This window comes from Zalophus californianus, chromosome 14, assembly GCF_009762305.2.
Source record: "Zalophus californianus isolate mZalCal1 chromosome 14, mZalCal1.pri.v2, whole genome shotgun sequence".
In the NCBI taxonomy this organism is placed as follows: Eukaryota; Metazoa; Chordata; class Mammalia; order Carnivora; family Otariidae; genus Zalophus; species Zalophus californianus.
The window spans coordinates 47119645-47137407 of NC_045608.1; the positions used below are offsets into that span (position 1 = coordinate 47119645).

The 17763-nt window shown below is 43.4% G+C and overlaps 1 long non-coding RNA gene across 2 annotated transcripts in view; it reads left to right on the forward strand.

Moving 5' to 3' along the window:
• LOC113912273 overlaps positions 1-17763 on the forward strand; it is a 134228-nt gene that overhangs the window by 88199 nt on the left and 28266 nt on the right. For both annotated transcript variants that reach the window (XR_003516776.1, XR_003516777.1), the window contains exon 5: positions 5372-5497. This is a non-coding gene — a long non-coding RNA (uncharacterized LOC113912273). The remainder of the gene's footprint in view (positions 1-5371; positions 5498-17763) is intronic.

The following is a 17763-nucleotide window of genomic DNA, read 5'->3' on the forward strand; positions in this document are numbered from 1 at the left end:
GATGGGCCAAGACTGAACTATCTATACTTCTCCTGTCGGTTGTCCCAGGTCATTTTTGTCAGCTGTTGGTCATTTTGACTCAACTTTTGAGAGTAGGGCGCAGAATGCCCAGACATTCTGCCCAGCTAGCCATAGCCTTGGACTCCACTTCTGCCAAGAGCCATCTTCCAAGACGAAATGTGTGGCATGTTCAATAAATGGCAAGGATCCCTGTGTGAGTAGGGCGCAGAATGCCCAGAAAGAGGGAACGGGCAGTAAGGCTGGAAGGGGAGATTTGGTCCAAGGATAGAAGCCCCTGAGGCCATACTGAGGAGTTTAACCATAGGTAGTAGGCATGGGTGAGGTTTGGTCAGACCGTCTGACCACCAGCTTGACCTTCACTTCTGCTTAGAGTGCTGCTGATGTTAATTACTCACTTTGAGCTTACCAGACTGTTCTAAATAGCCTCTCTTCAAAGTAGCCGCTCCTACTCTTGACCTGCTATGCAATGGTCAAGCTCTGCAGATCTTCTTTTTCCTCTTCTAGGTGAGTAGATCTCAACAGACATTTAAAAAAGACACACAGTCCCTTTGAAGATGTATATCCAATTTCTAATTTATTCCTTAAGAGCCACACTCCCTGGGTGAATGTGACAAGCTGAGTTCTCAGCCCTCAACAAATCATAACAGAATTTTAAACAAATTCTACTACACTGAGGATTAATAAAGGCTGCTTCCCATTTCTAAGTAACCCTATATTTGTCAAACATTATGCTTGTAATATTTTGGATATTAAAGGGAGTTTTGTTCCAGAAGTATATTAGAAAAATCTGCATAGTGTAATATTGATTTAAAAATGAACACACTTTTTTTTTAAAAAGAGAAATGAGGCTTAAAGAAAATTATTTACCCCAGAACTCACTGAACCCACGGTTAGCTGTGTACTGCCTGTGACAATTCTCCTATTGTTTATTCCTACGTTAGTTTGCTCACTTGTTTGTTCATTCATTCATTCCCTCAGTATCTACAAAGTGCCATCTGGATATGAGAGACACCTCTGGACCCACTGGTCATAACAACAACAACCATAGCAACATAATAAGAGACAACATTTGTTGAGTTCTTATAATGTGTCACAAGCCACATTAATTATTTTAGATGCATGACAGCAATTTATCCAAACAGCCCCATGTTACAGATGGGTAAGTGCCATTACCTCACAGAAATTAAGTAACATGACTCAGAGTAACACAGCTGGAATGTGGAAGAGCTGGTCTCTGACTCCAGAGCCGTTACGTTCCACTGGCATACTCATGTGGATAGGGCCAGCTCATGGCCTGAAACAAGCCTTCCACACTGGCCCCCCTGGGTCTTGCCATTGGCCTTGGCAGCCAGTCACCTGTGAAAGTCTAGGGTGAGGGTGTACAGCCAGGTGTTGGGTTTTCCTCTCTTCCTGTCTGCTCTGGATGATGGGGGCTCTCAGACCCTAGGGCCCAGTCCTGATTATGTACTCAAAAGTAGTTGCCGATTTGACTTTGTCTTTGAAAAAATTTCTTGATGAATTTCATTCATTTTCTAAGCTCTCCCCTGCTCTGCCTTTTTTTCATCCCATGCAATGATAGCAGCTCTTACACTCTTAACATTTGATGATGGAGACAGTCAGGATCCTGAAAAAGCACAGGGCTTCTCACTGTGGAGATTATTTTCAGTTTCTATTAAAATTCTCACCTTCCTCAGCTCATTGAGTCTGGAGAGAAAGATGAAGTCGGTGTATCATGGTGATGGGTAGGTCACCCAACACTGAACGCATGGCCAATTTTCCATATTTTGAGCCAGATTTAGTCATTCTTTTCTCCCCTCTTCAAAGTTAATAAGGTATTTCTGCCTTTTCATTTCTTCCTTAAAAATCATACTTGGAAAAAAAGGTAATGCGTCACGAGCAGAGGGCTTATCAAAGAATGCTTAAGACCAGGCCTAGTTAGAAAAGGTATGTTGCTGTGGTGAGGGAGAGTCTTTGAGAGGACATCATCTATTTCTAGTAAATCATGAAAGAAATACCAAGTGGCAGTTGATAGATTGTATTCATTCATTTAGGAAAGCAGAGAAAAGCCTGGATCTAAATTTGGAATGGAAACAATTAAACATTTAGGATGGCTTAGTCTATTCAGGCTGCTATAAAAAAATGCCATGGACTGCATGGCTTATAAACAACAGAAATTTATTTCTTACAGTTCTGGAGACTGGGAAGTCCAAGGTCAAGGCACTGGCAGATCTAGCCTCAGGTGCAGGTCTGCTTCCTGGTTCATAGATGGCTGTCTTGTCACTGTAACTTCACATGGCAGGAGGGGGTGAGGAAGCTCTCTGGGGTCTCTTTTATAAGGGCACTAATCCCGTTCATGAGGACACCACCCTCATGGCTTAATTACCTCCCAAAGGCCCCACATCCAAATACTATCACATTGGCTGTTAGGATTTAGCTTAAGAATTTTGGGAGGACATTTAGTCTGCAGCATAGGACCATAAAATATTTTTGACCAGTTTGCAAAAGAAAGACCTAACGGAGGAGTTTCCTCAAATTTGCTTGCCTGGGTCCGTTTGAGGGAGCTCACTTCTCTCTTCCAAAGAGCCTCACTGCTGGAGAAACATTATTGCAGTCTTAGGCATCACATCCTTGTTCAAATCAGAAGGGCTCCAGTGATGGTTGTACCTTGATTAAGCAGAGCATCATCTTAATAAAGGTACAACCATCATCTTCCACTTGTGTCTCATTGGCCGGAAGTCCTGTGAGGCTGGGAAAGTGAGCATGTGTCCCAGGCTCTATGATGGAGGTGGGAAGGGACAAGGGGGTTGGGAATGGGGGTTTGTTTTGTAAACCACGAAGAAAGAGGACTCCTCCTTCATTCTCTCTGCCTAATCGTGCTTAGCCAGTGGTTAGCACAAGTCACACCTTCTCCAGGAAGCCAGCTCTACTCTTGTTCTAACCTAAAAGGCTCTCTTCACCTTTTTAACTCCTAGAGCTCCTGTCTTCATACATCTAGGTCTCCCCTCAACCAATGGAAAGATCCTGAAGGCAGGACCTGCTCATGTGTCTTTGCATATCTAACAGTATTTACTATACTGCTTTGTACATAATAGAAATTAAACAAAAATTGTGTCAGAATGGTAGAGTGTGCTTTTGCTCACTGTAAAATATTAAGCCAAATTTAGTAAACATTATACATATGAAAACAATCCTATCAAAACTTTATCTATCCTTCAAAACCCACCTGAAATACCACTTAGTCCATGAAGCCATGGTTAATCCATCTTGCCAGCCCTAAATCATCTCTCTTCTGAATTTTTATACTATATAAACAAAAGATGCTCATAACACTCTATTCATTTCCATTCCTCCTTAGAGAATTTATTCTAGAATGGGCAGCCATATGTGATCTTGCCTGTCTGGCCCCTGCTGTCTTGATTATAGTTAGTACTTGACCCATGGTTAGGCCAATCACATTCTTTTCCCTGGAATATATTGTTGAAAACAGACACTGAGTCATTCAGATGGTGCTGAGTTACTGGCACTAATAAGACCATGTAGAGTGGTGTTCAGAGTGGGTGCCTTGAGAGCCCATACATGCTGCCGATATTGGTTGACAGAGGACTTAATATGTGCCTGGCATTGTATGAGGCAATAGGGAGCAAAATCAATCAATAGGGAGCAAAATCAACCAACCCACGGATCTTCTAGTGGTAGGATTTCCTTTTCGACATGTTCAGGCAGAATTACAGAAGAGGCGAAGGGAAGACGGTCTGCAGCAAAGGGAACCAACCATATCAGCAAGAAATTCTGCAGCCCCTGGCGAGAGACTTGGAGATTCTGACTCATATCGTTTTCATGGGGCCCAGCTATGTGTCCACCACCACCCCCATTACTATTGCTGCTGCTGATACTGGTTGATCTTTATTAAGTACTTACCATGTTCCTAACACTGGGCTAATCTCTAGACATATAGTTAATTGTCTCAGTAGCCTTACGATCTAAGCACTTGCACTATCTCCACTTTACATGGGAGGTGAGTTACTTCAGAACACCAGCTAGTAAATGATAGGAAGGGAAGTAGGCTGAGCTCTTCGCAAATGTGTCCCATCATATTACTCTTGTAATAAACCAGCTTTGTTGGGTGCCTGTTCCTTCCTGTCAACAGATACCTTAGGTAGCTAGTTAATGAAGCTCAGACTGGAGGTGGCAGGAAAAAGTAGTTCTCCACGTTTCTGTTGTTATAGAAAACTTCAGGCATTTTAAATGGAATCAGGGCAAAATAAGCCCTCTCTTGAAAATGTTCGATCTAATAAAATGATTTTTGTTTTAAGCTACTAAAGAAAAAAAAAAAAAGAAACTGTTCCAAGGTAAACATCCCTGTCAGTGTTTCGGCTTGCATATTCATTTCTTGAGTTGTGTGACTAAAATGAGGGGTTTCCAGTTTGTGAGCCCCTCAGCTCTGGCCGAAGGAGGAGGAGCGGGGTGGGCTGGTACAGAGTTCACACAAAGAGTGCGCAAATACATCAGTGCACACCAAGGGATGTCTGTAAATTCAATAAATAATACATCCTGTACATGCATGGACCACATGTTCTAAATGTATGCAGGTAGTTAGTATCAATAAAATAGAGACTCATGTAAAAAGTAGTTACTGAATTCATACTAGCTTTTTGTCAGATATTTTCTGTACCAACAGACATTGTGGGATTATATGAAAATCCATCCTATTTGTGAAATTAAGACTAGATCCTCATAATCAAAAGTTGAAAAGCACTATTGTAAATTATATCAAAAGAGTACTGAATGTTTATAATAGGAAAGGCAGCTATGTGGCTGTCCGTCACTCATTCAGCCTATGCATACAGGAGGCAGCTCTTACTGATAAGGACACTCCTTGTGGAAGATCCTGATATAGCCTCACACCCCCATTAATATGGACCAGGAAGCCACCACCAACTTTTTGCAGTTGGCTGTGAGATGTTGCCATTTTTTTGTTCAGAGAAAGAAGAACTCACGTTTGGTGACTCTCCCTTTATATTTCCTAAGGTCCAGAAAAAGCAATAAGGATCAAGAAGTTAGTTTTATCTGATGTGTCCCAGTATTTGGCTATGTGTCAGTGTTCTTGAGTTACAGAACCTGGTGTCTTATTCATTTCAGCTTGTCCCGTGGGTAAAAGAAAAAAAAAAAAAGACCCTTAGCTCTGTAGATGGCATTAATAAACTAACATTGTCGAGCTTCAGTAGAGAGCAGGTAGTTGAGGAATAAATGTTATGGCATGATTGAAATAAGTCTTTTAACTCCCAAAGCAACAGAAGTCTCCCCCCACCTTCAATTTTTGTATTATTATTCTCATCCCACTTAAAAATAGCATGGAGTCTGCGGCAAGACGGTGTGAAAGTTCTCTGGAGCTTTAATCACTAATGACCTCATCTTCAAGTGGTCAGTGATAATAAACAAGAAGAAGGGATTTCCAGGGGGGCAGAGCATTAATAAGGTAAGATTTTAAAATTAATTTTTCAAGTTAATTAAAATGTCCAAAAGCACAATAAAACTGCAGAAAATCTGGCAAGGGAATGGCAGCAAGCCTGATTAATGCAAGTCAACTGTCTTCCGAGGGTAATAGTAATAATGATAAGATTATGGATATGGAAGAACCTGCTAAAGAGAAATGTGATGTATGTGGAATACAAACTGCATCCCAGTTACTATTTTATGGTGCACAATGGATCTTATTAAGGAGGAATAGCTGCAAGAATTACCACCGAATTGCTCCATAAAAGTATTGTGTAATTAACAGTGTTGTGGCAGCAGCTGGAGCAGTGCCTCCCATTGATAGTCCATATTCTCCATCTATTTCCAGTTTGCGGAGAGGGTGTGGGTTCTAACTAAGTCTATTTATTTATCCAATCACTCAGTAAACATTTATGGAGCAGGGCACTCTGCTAGGAGATAGGAGGGGTGTGATGATGATTAAGGCACTGCTTTTGCCTTCAGGGGGCTTATGTTCGAATAGGGGAGTGAAGATTTGAGTATAAGTAACTCTAATACAACGCAGATTGTCTTGGAAACTTTCCATGAGAGGTCAAGAGATAAATTCTTTTTAGTAAAAGGGATTTAATAAAAGCATCAGAGAATATATGACATTTGAGAAGGGCTTTGATATCAGTGGTGGTGAAGATAATACTTTTCTACTTACAAGTTCTTAAATCTTTAAAAATGCTACGTGGCATGTAAATACACCAAGGGAAATAGGAAACAATGGAGGCATTTGGGGGGTTAAGAGTGTAGTCAAAGTAAGTAAAGGGGGGTACTCGTCAATGATATGTTGAGAGACAGATGGCATGTAAAATGGAAGCCCCCAGTGCCATGCAAATATATCTCATACAAAGGGGACTTTGGACATTCTGGAGCCAGGCAGTTTGACCTAACTCTGCTTATGAAGTTACTCTGGCTGCATGGTGGACTTGGGGGAGAAGAAGTGGATTGTAAAAATCATTTGGGGGGGCACCTGGGTGGCTCAGTCATTAAGCGTCTTGCCTTCAGCTCAGGTCATGATCCCAGGATCTTGGGATTGAGCCCTGCATCAGGCTCCCTGCTCAGCAGGAAGCCTGCTTCTCCCTCTCCCACTCCCTCTGCTTGTGTTCCCTCTCTCGCTGTGTCTCTCTCTCTCTCTCTCTGTCAAAAGAAATAAATAAAATCTTTAAACAAGTCATTTGGGGGCACTGAAACAATAGAACATGGTGGAGATGCTGGAGGGCAAACTGTATGGGATGTGTTTTGTGAAAATGGAAAGGAGAGAACCATTGTCAGTGACATGTGAAGACAGAGCTAAAACTTGAATGAAGAAGGAGGGAGGTCAAAGATGACCACAAATTTTTGAGTTTGGGTTATTAGGAGGACGGCTACACACACGCCAACAAAGTGGTAGATGAAAGAGGGTTGGGAAAATAGTGATGATGTGTTGGTACAAAGACGATGCACCTGGAGAGGTACTTCTCAGTCGTGAGCTTTGAGGCTGAACTTGACTTAATGCTTCTTAGCTTTTATGGTAATATTGGGTTTAGGTGTTATCAGAATGTGCTTGTGAGATAAGACACATGGGCATGGAATAAGATGTTCTTCAGGCATGTGCAGATGATGATTTAGACGTCATCTATTTGGACATCGATGTATTTCAGGATCATTTAGAATGATAGCTGAGCTTTCTGTCTCTTTGGTGGAGGCATTTGGGTTAAGCTCAGTCCTGAGGTCCTGGAGAGATTCTGGGCCCAAGATCATAGGATACAACTGATCTGTAGTTTGGATTTTATTAGATTATCTTCAGGCCTCCTTTTAATTTTAGTTTAGTACCAAAAAAATGCATCCTAGCCTTCCATTTTCATTGGGTCTCTATTATTTCTGGCTGTCTTTTCCTCACCCAGCTGCCTTTGCTTCTGGCAGCTGAGCTGATGGCACAGAAGGTGTTGGAGAGTGCACGGTAGCTGACTTGCCCAGAGTACGGGGAAGCAGAATCACTACAATGGAGATGAAGAATTGCCAAGAAATTTGAGCTGGGGTAGCTTATAGTCTGAAAGCTCAAATTCCATACAGGGCTCATAAACTTTGTTCATTTTCCACTCCCCTGCCTCCTTAGCCTCTTGTAACAATTTTACCTGGAAAACATAAAGTTTCGGACTTTGTTACCTCTCAGATCCATCCCTACCTGTGTAACTTGATGTCCCAGTCTTGGTGTCCATGGCTTCTTCAACAAGGACGAGTACAACCTTCTACTTGGCTCTCTGAAATCTCTTCTCTTGCAAGCTCTCCTGTGCATTGCGCTGTACATTATTTTCATTTCTAAGAGTCTCCAAAATCTATATGGCTCCCAGTTGCTCCTAGAATCAGACTGAAAATGCTAATCCTGGACTGGGAGGCTCCGCTGGTCATCGACTTCCTCAGGTGAGCTGGTGTCCTTCCTCATCACCAGCTGCAGCCCTGTTCACGTTTGCTCTTGTGGGTGAATAGCCCTACTGTACTTCACACGCCACTTACTTAGGGCCACGTGAGAGAAGTAGTGGGCACCACAGCTTCTGCCTGAAATGCCATTTCTCTCCCTTTCTCCTAGATATGCCTGAGATTTCTTTTCTTTTGGAGGTCTTTCTTGTTAGGATCAGGCAAGCTACTTCTTAGCCACTCATGCTAAGGCGCCATGAATGGAGGTTACTACAGACTTTCTTCTTAGTAGGCTGTAAGACAAATCTCATCCCTTTTATTACATTTGATTGGAAAGGCACGCTCTTTGCTGTACCTCTGATGGCTTTTTCCTCCTGCGTTTTTGACTCTACTCTTTTGCTGTATGAGATAATGACTACATGGTTAAGCTTAGCCTTCTTAGCCTCCATGCTTGAACATATAGATCCTAGAAACATGGCTTACGGGACACCACAGTACTTTCCAAAGGTACTTGGATTAAAAAAAAAAAAAAAGGGAAGGTTCGATTTTCTCATGAGTGTCGGAAATCCTGGATTAAGCGGAGTTAAATGGGTTTCTTTCTGAAGGACTACTTAAGAGATTTTATCAATGTACATTACAGATCTCCAAGAAGGGATGTTTTATGATCTGCCAGAATTAGGAAGAGCTCTCCTTTCTGGGTCGGCCCTCCTTTGATTCTTTTTTATTGCCATGAGATGTAAATTTTAGGACATCGAGAGAGAGAGAGAGAGAGAGAGAGAGAGAGAGAGAGAGAGAGAGACTGATAAAAAGAGATTTGATTATCTTTTTATTTCCCCACACCACATCATGCTAAATCCCACCCAGGTATTTCTTATTCTCTGCCTGCAGGTGAAAGCCTTCAGGTTTCCAAGGAGTTCAGGGCCTAGGAGTGGCTCAGGTCACTGTGTCCTTGGGGGAGGATGACAGAGGAAGCGCCTCCTTCCTCAAGCCAAATCCCTGCCAGCTCAAAAGGGCAGTTATTCTAAAAAGGGAAATGTGCTCTTAATCCTTACTGCTTTCCTCAGGACGGAAATGGCGGCCCAAACGGCAAAACTCTACCTTCTTACCACATTTAGGACACTTAGAGGCAGGTCCCTTCTCCTTTATTCTTAGTAAAACATTTCAAAATGCAAACCTAACTTCTAAACAATGAGGGATTTTCACAGGGAAAACACAAACTTCTCATGTTTTGATCCCTTGTTGTTGATCTATAAGCTTCATGTTCCAGCACACCCCACCCCCGCCCCCATCTTGCTCTGTGCCCCAGGAGGCTCACCCCTACAGATACCTCCTCTTGTACCCCCTTCTCCTCTTGCTTCCCTTCCCATTTGGGGCATTTTGTCGCCTGCTCCTTGCTCTGCTCTTTGTGTTGTGTTTCTGTCCCTCCGGAAATCCACCTCCCATGGGCAGCCCCGCCCCAGGGCTCCAGCCCCCACTAACCTCCAGGGACACACTCCTCCCCTTCCCTCTGCTGAGCCTTCCCTTCCCTCCGCCTACAGCTCCGCAAATAGTCCCTGCCAGTTTTTAAAACCTCTTGAACCATCTGAGTTGGGTTTTATTTCTTGATGGACCCTGGCTGATCCACTATATTTTCAGGAAGGATACCGAGGTCCTTGCTGTCTTTATGTGAAAATACCAAAGAGCAGTCACAGTTTACTCTTGCTGCCTACTTCCCATGGGAGACAGGGAATGCCCCCAGATCTCAGGACCACAGGAGATATCCCAGAGCCTCTGGAAGGCGGGCGCTGCATGCTGTGCTTGCCCAAATTTATGTGGCCCCAGAACCCCTTCTTGGTGGGGGGCATTTCAGGGGACTAGGATTCCACAGAACCCATCTTGCAAAGCCCCGGGCCAGAGTGTATTTCATGGAGGTGGGGAGGTGGTAGAGCACATTCAGTGGCTTGCTGACAGTGGAGATTTAGGAAGCCAGTGGAGACCAAGTGGGAGCCACCTGTTTATTTTAGAGAAGCCCCCAAGTATGCCTCAGTACGAGCTGTTCTGGGCTTCTGTTGTCTTCAACAATGTCTAAGCAAATCTTTGCTTGACTTGAGGAAGAGTATATTATAGTTTTTGAAATACATCCCAGCAAAGGAAGAGGACCAGGGAAGGAGGGCAAAGGTCCCGGCCAGTTTCTTGCTTCCTCCTTGGAGATGCAGGGGCAGATGCCCAAGTGTGAAGGGCCAGTGAGGAGCCGTAGGGCCACGACTCTGACCTGCTGCTTCCCTGCAGTCACAGGGAATAAACCTTTCCCACGCAGAGGCGAGGGGACATGTTCTCCTTCCTGTTCTCAGGGGGACGGGTCCCAGAGATAGGTAAGGGCATGTCAGTGCCCATCCTAATTCTGGTAAGTGTGGGGTAGGGTAGGTATGCTGTGGGGAGAAATGACTTGGGAAGGAGAGCTTTTATCATCACTGAATTTTGCTTGTTCTTCAGAAATAGAAAAAATGGGAACTCAGATTCCTCTTTCGGTAACCCCAAGGTCAGCCTGTGATGGTCCGAGACCACGTGGTCTCTTCAAGTTGTCCGGGATGAAAGTTCACAGCACATATGGTGGGGCTTGTGATGGTTCGGTGAACAGGGGGATTCCCCGGAGTCCTGAGAGCCCAGCAGAAGCCCCGGGATCTGTGACTGGCTCTCTCTCTCCCCTGCACCCCCCACCTTTTTGTAGAGCTGGCTACCTGGTTACTCTCCTGGGTCTCCTGTGAAGCCCATTTCTGTGGCTTGTTGTCTGCTCAGACAGCAGCCTGAACCAGTGACCCCCTGTGATGCTCCCACAGCTCTCTTGTTGCCTTGTCATTCTGTCCTTGTCTCCTCTGCGGTCATACAGTGGAAGAACTTGCTTTGTTGTGATTCTTCCTGCAAATAGAGGACTCCTCTTTGGGCAAAGATGAATGGGTAACTGGGAATCGAATGGTAGTGTCATACGGGACTCTTCCAGAAAATTCCCCCAGGCTGACCGGGCAGTCAGCCCTCACTATCCTCCAGGGCCTGACAGGCATCCTCCTAACAGGGACTGCTGTGCTCTCCGTGCATGGTGCCCCCGGGAATGTGCAGCATGGCAACCTGGCCACTTGCGCTCTGCATGAGGGCCAAAGGTCGGCCCCCTCACGATGGGACCTGGTCCATCTTCACCTTGTGGGGAGGCGTTAGCAGGATTAGGGGCCTCCGTCAGGCTACAGTCTCTTAACTCCTCAGCTCTGGAAGGGATTTGGTAACCCCCAAAGCAGAAAATGACCTGCTGCATCTCCAGTTCTGTTCTTCACTCCAGTCCTTTGTCTTCTTGCCAAAGACCCTGGAGGGGAGGAGCTTGGAGGGTATGTCCTCTCCCTTCTATAAATATGCCTAATTATTTCTCAGAACTCTACTTAGGCTGAACCTCTGCTTTGAAGCTGTCTCTGACCTCTGTCTAGAGTGACCAACTTGTCCTGGTGTGGCCAGGATTTCCCTTTTTTTTCTTTTAAGCACTGAAATTCCCATCTTCCAGAAACCCACCCCAGGTCCCGGGCGAGCTGGGATGTTTGGTGACCTTCCCCCACTACCCTCTCCTTCCTGAGGCTGCATCCCTGTTATCGTACACTTCACACCACAGGCTCAGGGTCTTCTCTGTGAATCTGCAGGCTCCATGGAAAGAGGGCTTCTGTCTGATTCAGCTTTATCTCCCCTCATGCCTGGTCCTGGTAGGTGCCCCATAAATATTTGTTGAGCCTGAATTGCTGCTCAAGGCTTAGCCACTGGATGAACAGCTCACTCCCAACTGCAGTCTCAGGAATGACTAGGCAGAAATTTCTACCTAAGAATTGACACTGGATCCCTTAATACCCCACATCTCTGAAAACCTTGCTTCATTCCTGACAAGGAAAACCCGGAAGCCCAAACTTTGCAATGATGATAAGGACCTTAGAGTCTGGAATCCCTATCTACAGCAGATAAAGTTTTCTTATTTAAAAACTGTTGACTTTTTTCTAAATAGTTTATTGTAGATAACTGGAAAACAAGAAGAACACACATGACCCACACGTCCATCCTTGGAGAAAATCGCTGTTATGTAGTATATCTCCTTTATAAGACAAAATTTAAATCATGATTTTGTAGCCTATTTCCTTATCTTCTAATACAAAGTGAACATTGTTCCATGTATTGTGGAGTGTTCAGGCTGCCATAACAAGATACCATAGACTGGGTGGCCTAAACAGCAAATATTTATTTCCAATGGGTCTGGAGGCTGGGAAGTTCAGGATCAAGGTAAGGGTCTGCTTGGTGATCCTTAGCCCACTGTTTTCCTACTGTGTCCTCCCCTGACAGAATGGGCAAGGGAGCACTCTGGGCTCCCTTTCAACAGGGCACTAATCCCGTCCCGTGGGCTCTATCCTCATGACCTAATCACCTTCCAAATCCCCCCTTCCCATACCATCATATTGGGGATGGGGTTTCAACATATGAATTTTGGGGGAACATGAAGATTCAGTCTGTGGCACTTGTCAGTAGCATTCTTGTACCATGTAATTAAAAACAGATTTTAAGAATTTTTATTAAAAAAAAAAGAGAAACCATCAGTTTTTATTTGTATACTTTTAGGATGCTGAGTAATTTCATCATAAAACATGTACAATTAACATATGCTAATTTAAAACAATCAAGGCTATTTGGAAAGAGGGAGAAGAGATCCTACTGCCCGGGGATAGTCCTTGCTAACATGTCTTTTCAGACATTTTCCTGTGCACAGACACACGTACTTATGTACACACATTTTCCCAGGAAGGCTGAACATCCTTTATAGACTTTCTAGACATTTGAAATGTTCATTTCTGAAGGGTTTGTTCATGCAGTTTGCACTTTTTTCTGGTTGGGTTTCAATATTTCATATGGATTTATATGATCATTTTAACATTTTTAAGGACATTAACTATTTTGTTTAAAAATTTTAGCAATATCTCCTCCAGAATTTAATTTCTTTTGGCCATTTTATTCTCTTCAGAACTTTACATTTTAATGAAGTCTAATATACCAATATTATCTTTTTAGTTTCTGCCTTTGGCTTAAGGTAAGAAAGGCCTTGGCCACCTCTAAACGAGAAAATAAATCTATGGCGGCTGAGTACAAATTCCCTCTTTGTATTTTAGTTTTTAACCCATCTGGAATTCATCTGGCATGAGGAATTATGCAGTGAGGATCCAAATTTACTTTTTTCCCCCCAGAAGGCTAGCTAATTGTTCCAACATCTTTTTCCCCTTAATAAGAAATGTCAGCTGTAGCATATATTTGGGGTGTTCCCATTGTTGTTATTCTCCAAAATATTCTACAATTGCAGTTTTGATTTTTTCCCTTAACCAGTGCAATTGAGAATGGCCAAGTCTCTGAGGAGTCGGCCTCATTTATTGTTTCTTTCTATGATATTCATCTATTTATATCTGGCCTCACTTTGCTGTGGTCAGTGAACATGATCTAACCGGTTGGAATTTATTAAGGGTTTCTCTGTAATATAATATGGTTCTGTTTTGGTACATCTCCTATTTTGTAAATGTTGACAAGAAGACACAATCTCTATATAGTATCTACCTCTTGCTCTCCTTCGCATCTGTAATTTCTGTCATTGTTAAGTGTGTGTTTATGCTTTTTCAAAAAGAGGGCTTTGAGTTTTGGAACTTGGTTTGTTGGAGAAGGAGACCCTTTTGACCTACAGATTAAGTAATTGCTTGATTTGCTGGAGGATTCCTGTTTTTCCAGGTTTATTGAGATACAACTGACACATGACACTGTAGGAGTTTAAGGTGTACAGCAGAATGACTTAACACATGTAAATATTGTGACATGATCACCATGCTATGTTTTTTTTTATTTTTTATTTTTTAAATTTTTTATTGTTATGTTAATCACCATACATTACATCATTAGTTTTTGATGTAGTGTTCCATGATTCATTGTTTGTGAATAACACCCAGTGCTCCACGCAGAATGTGCCCTCTTTAATACCCATCACGAGGCTAACCCATCCCCCATGCCCCTCCCCTCTAGAACCCTCAGTTTGTTTTTCAGAGTCCATCATCTCTCATGGTTCATCTTCCCCTCCGACTTACTTCACTTCATTCTTCCCCTCCTGCTATCTTCTTCTTTTTTTTTTCTTAACATATATTGCATTATTTGTTTCAGAAGTACAGATCTGTGATTCAACAGTCTTGCACAATTCACAGCGCTCACCATAGCACATACCCTTCCCAATGTCTATCACCCAGCCACCCCATCCCTCCCACCCTCCACCACTCCAGCAACCCTCGGTTTGTTTCCTGAGATTAAGAATTCCTCATATCAGTGAGGTCATATGATACATGTCTTTCTCTGATTGACTTATTTCACTCAGCATAACACCCTCCAGTTCCATCCACGTCGTTGCAAATGGCAAGATCTCATTCCTTTTGATGGCTGCATAATATTCCATTGTGTATATATACCACTTCTTCTTTATCCATTCATCTGTCGATGGACTTCTTGGTTCTTTCCACAGTTTGGCTATTGTGGACATTGCTGCTATAAACATTGGGGTGCACATACCCCTTCGGATCCCTACATTTGTATCTTTGTGGTGAATACCCAGTAGTGCAATTGCTGGATCGTATGGTAGCTCTATTTTCAACTGTTTGAGGAACCTCCATACTGTTTTCCAGAGTGGTTGCACCAGCTTGCATTCCCACCAACAGTGTAGGAGGGTTCCCCTTTCTCTGCATCCCCGCCAACATCTGTCGTTTCCTGACTTGTTAATTTTAGCCATTCTGACTGGTGTGAGGTGGTATCTCATTGATTTGGTCTTCTATATCGCTGATTCTCTCTTCTGCCTCATTTATCCTAGCACTTAGTGCACCCATTTTTTATTGAACCTCATTAATAGCCTTTTTGATTTCAACTTGGTTAGATTTTAGTTCTTTTATTTCTCCAGAAAGGGTTTCTCTAATAACTTCCATGCTTTTTTCAAACCCAGCTAGTATCTTTAAAGTCATGATTCTGAACTCTAGGTCCGACATCGTACTAATGTCTGTATTGAGTAGGTCCCTGGCAGACGTTACTACCTCTTGTTCTTTTTGCTGAGGTGATTTTTTTCATCTTGTCATTTTGTCCAGAGGAGAATAGATGAATGAGAGAACAAAATGCTAATAGGTTAACAACATCCCCAGCAAATATACTCTATACAAATCAGAAAAGACCTGAAACCAGGGGAAAAGAAAAGGAAAGAAAGAAAAAAGAAAGAGAAAAAAAGAAAAAGAAAAAGAGAAAAACAAACAAAAACAGAACAAAACAAAAAAAAAAAACAGAATATGATCAAATATGATCAGGCTAGTGCATAGATCAGTGCCACACACTAGATTTTGGGCGTATTTCTGTCTGTTAGAAGAAAGTGCCTCCTAAAATTTTAAAGGAAGAAAGACATATATGTACAAAATAAGGGTTGATACAATGAAGGGATGGAAGATGCTTGTAAAGATGAAAATTATAAAAGACGTTATAAAAGGAATTGATAAGATAAGAAGTTGTTTGAAAAAAGAAAGAAGAAGATTTAAAAAAAAAAGAAAAGAGAAAAAAAGGGAGAGAATGTGATTAGGCAGGAGACTAGAACAAAGCCATACACTAGTGATTTAGGGTATATTTTGATCTGTTAGGAGAAACTGTATCTAAAAATTTTAAAGAGAGAACAACATATATTTATGCCAAGAATAAGGGTAACTACTATAAAGGGATAAAATATGACTCTAAAAATGAAAAATAAAAAATGTTTTTTTAAAAAAGGGATTGATAAGATGTTGGTTGAAAAAGGGAAAAAGAAAAATTCAGAAAAAAAAGTTAAAAAAATTAACTTTGAAAACTAATGAATTATGGTAAAAAAGCCATGAATTCTATGTGCAGTATTCCCTTAGCGCTGGAGTTCTCCCGTTCTCCTTGATCGGTAAACTTGGTCTTGGCTTGCTGGCTGTCCGTGCTGATCTTCTGGGGGAGGGGACTGTTGCCGTGGTTCCCAAATGTCTTTGCCGGAGGCGGAATTGCCCCGCCCTTGTCGGTCCGGGCTAAGCAAGCTACTCGGGTTTGCTCTCAGGAGCTTTTGTTCCCTATAAGCTCTCAGGACAGCTTTGGAGGACGACCATGAAAATGGCGGCCTCCCAATCTCCGCCCCAGAGGAGGCAAGAACTTGGGGCCCCGCTCCTCAGTGTCCCCCCAGAGAAAAGCAGTCACTCCCGTCTCCCTGGTCTCCGGCCGCACTCCGTGCTCACCCGGCCTGTGATCGAGCATTTCTATCTCTGGCACCCGACCCCGTGTGGAGTCCCCAAACCCAGCAGATCCCTGCGGTGCACTCCCGCGCCACTCCTCCCGGGGGAGGAAGGGGAGTCTCCCCAGCTCTTCCGCTTGTTGGGTCCCTGCTGCAGGAGCAGTGGCCCGACTGGGCCGCAGATCACAGTTTATGGCAACCCCGAGCTGACAGCCCGCGCCTCGGCTCCGTCTCTGCAGCCGGCTTCCCCGCTCCGATACCTGGGAGCTCTGCCGCACTCAGGCACCCCCGGTCTTTCTGTGACCCCGAGGTCCTGAGACCACACTGTCCCACGAGGGTTCCACCCTCCATTTAGCCACTGGAGCGACGTCCCTCAGCGGAGCCGACTTCTAAAAGTTCCGATTTTGTGCTCCGCGGCTCTGTCACTTGCCAGAAGCGGCCGATGGAGGCCCCCTCCCCCGCCGTATATCCTCCCGAATATCGCCTCGGATTCACCTCCGCACGTCTTACCTTCCAGAAGGTGGTCGCTTTTCTGTTCAGAGAGTTGTTACTATTCTTCTCTTCGATCTCCTGTTGAGTTCATAGGTGTTCAGAATGGTTTGATCCCTATTCAGCTGAATTCCTGAGACCAGACGAAATCCAGGTCTCCTACTCTTCCGCCATCTTGCTCCGACCCCCCACAAGTTGCTCCTCACCATGCTATGTTTAATAAACATCCATCACCTCAGATAGTTACAAAAATTTTTTTCTTTTAATAACTTTTAGAATCTATTCTCTTAGCCACTTTCAAATGTACCATAGAGCAATGTTAACTATAGTCATTGCCATTATTGTATTAGAGAGTTTTGCCCAAGGTTTTGGGAGCAAATTTTCAGATAATTATAACATGCTAATTCACCTTTTCAATAAAAGAATTAGTTTCCTTTCAACCATGGTGAGTTATTTTATTTCAGATCTATCTCTCAGGTTCAGAATGCAGTTGAGTTTAGTGTTTTGATTCAGTATGAGAGGTATTTTTTTTTTTTTCCCACTGATGGTTTTAGCCTTTATGCTTGTTCTGTTGGTTGGGTTTATTCTGACTTAATTTGCATTGGTGGTGGATGGTAGTACTTGTTCTTAGTCATTCATCCACCCCTGTACTTAGCCATGCTTCCTAGTGGGCAGAGTGTCCTGTACTCTCCTTCCTGCCTCTTTGACTTTGGGCTTTACCGTGGACTTGCTCTCACCGATGTGGTGTGGATGGAAGTGACGGCAGCCAGTTTTGAGCAGGGATTTTTAAGAAGCACCTTGAGTTTGGCCTGTCCCTTGAGCTCTGTGCCCTTGTATAAGAAGCCCCAGAGAGTGGCTGCCTCTTCATCTTGGGACAGAGAGTGAAAAGACACAGGGAGCCCAACAGAATCCAGTTGTGCCCAGGAGCACTGCCAACCTCGGAACCTGCAGGCAAGAAATACATGCTTATTGTGATAACCCATTGAGATTTTGGGTTGTTCATTACTACACTGCTTTTCCCTTTCCCCATCCATTCCTGAAAACTATTTTCT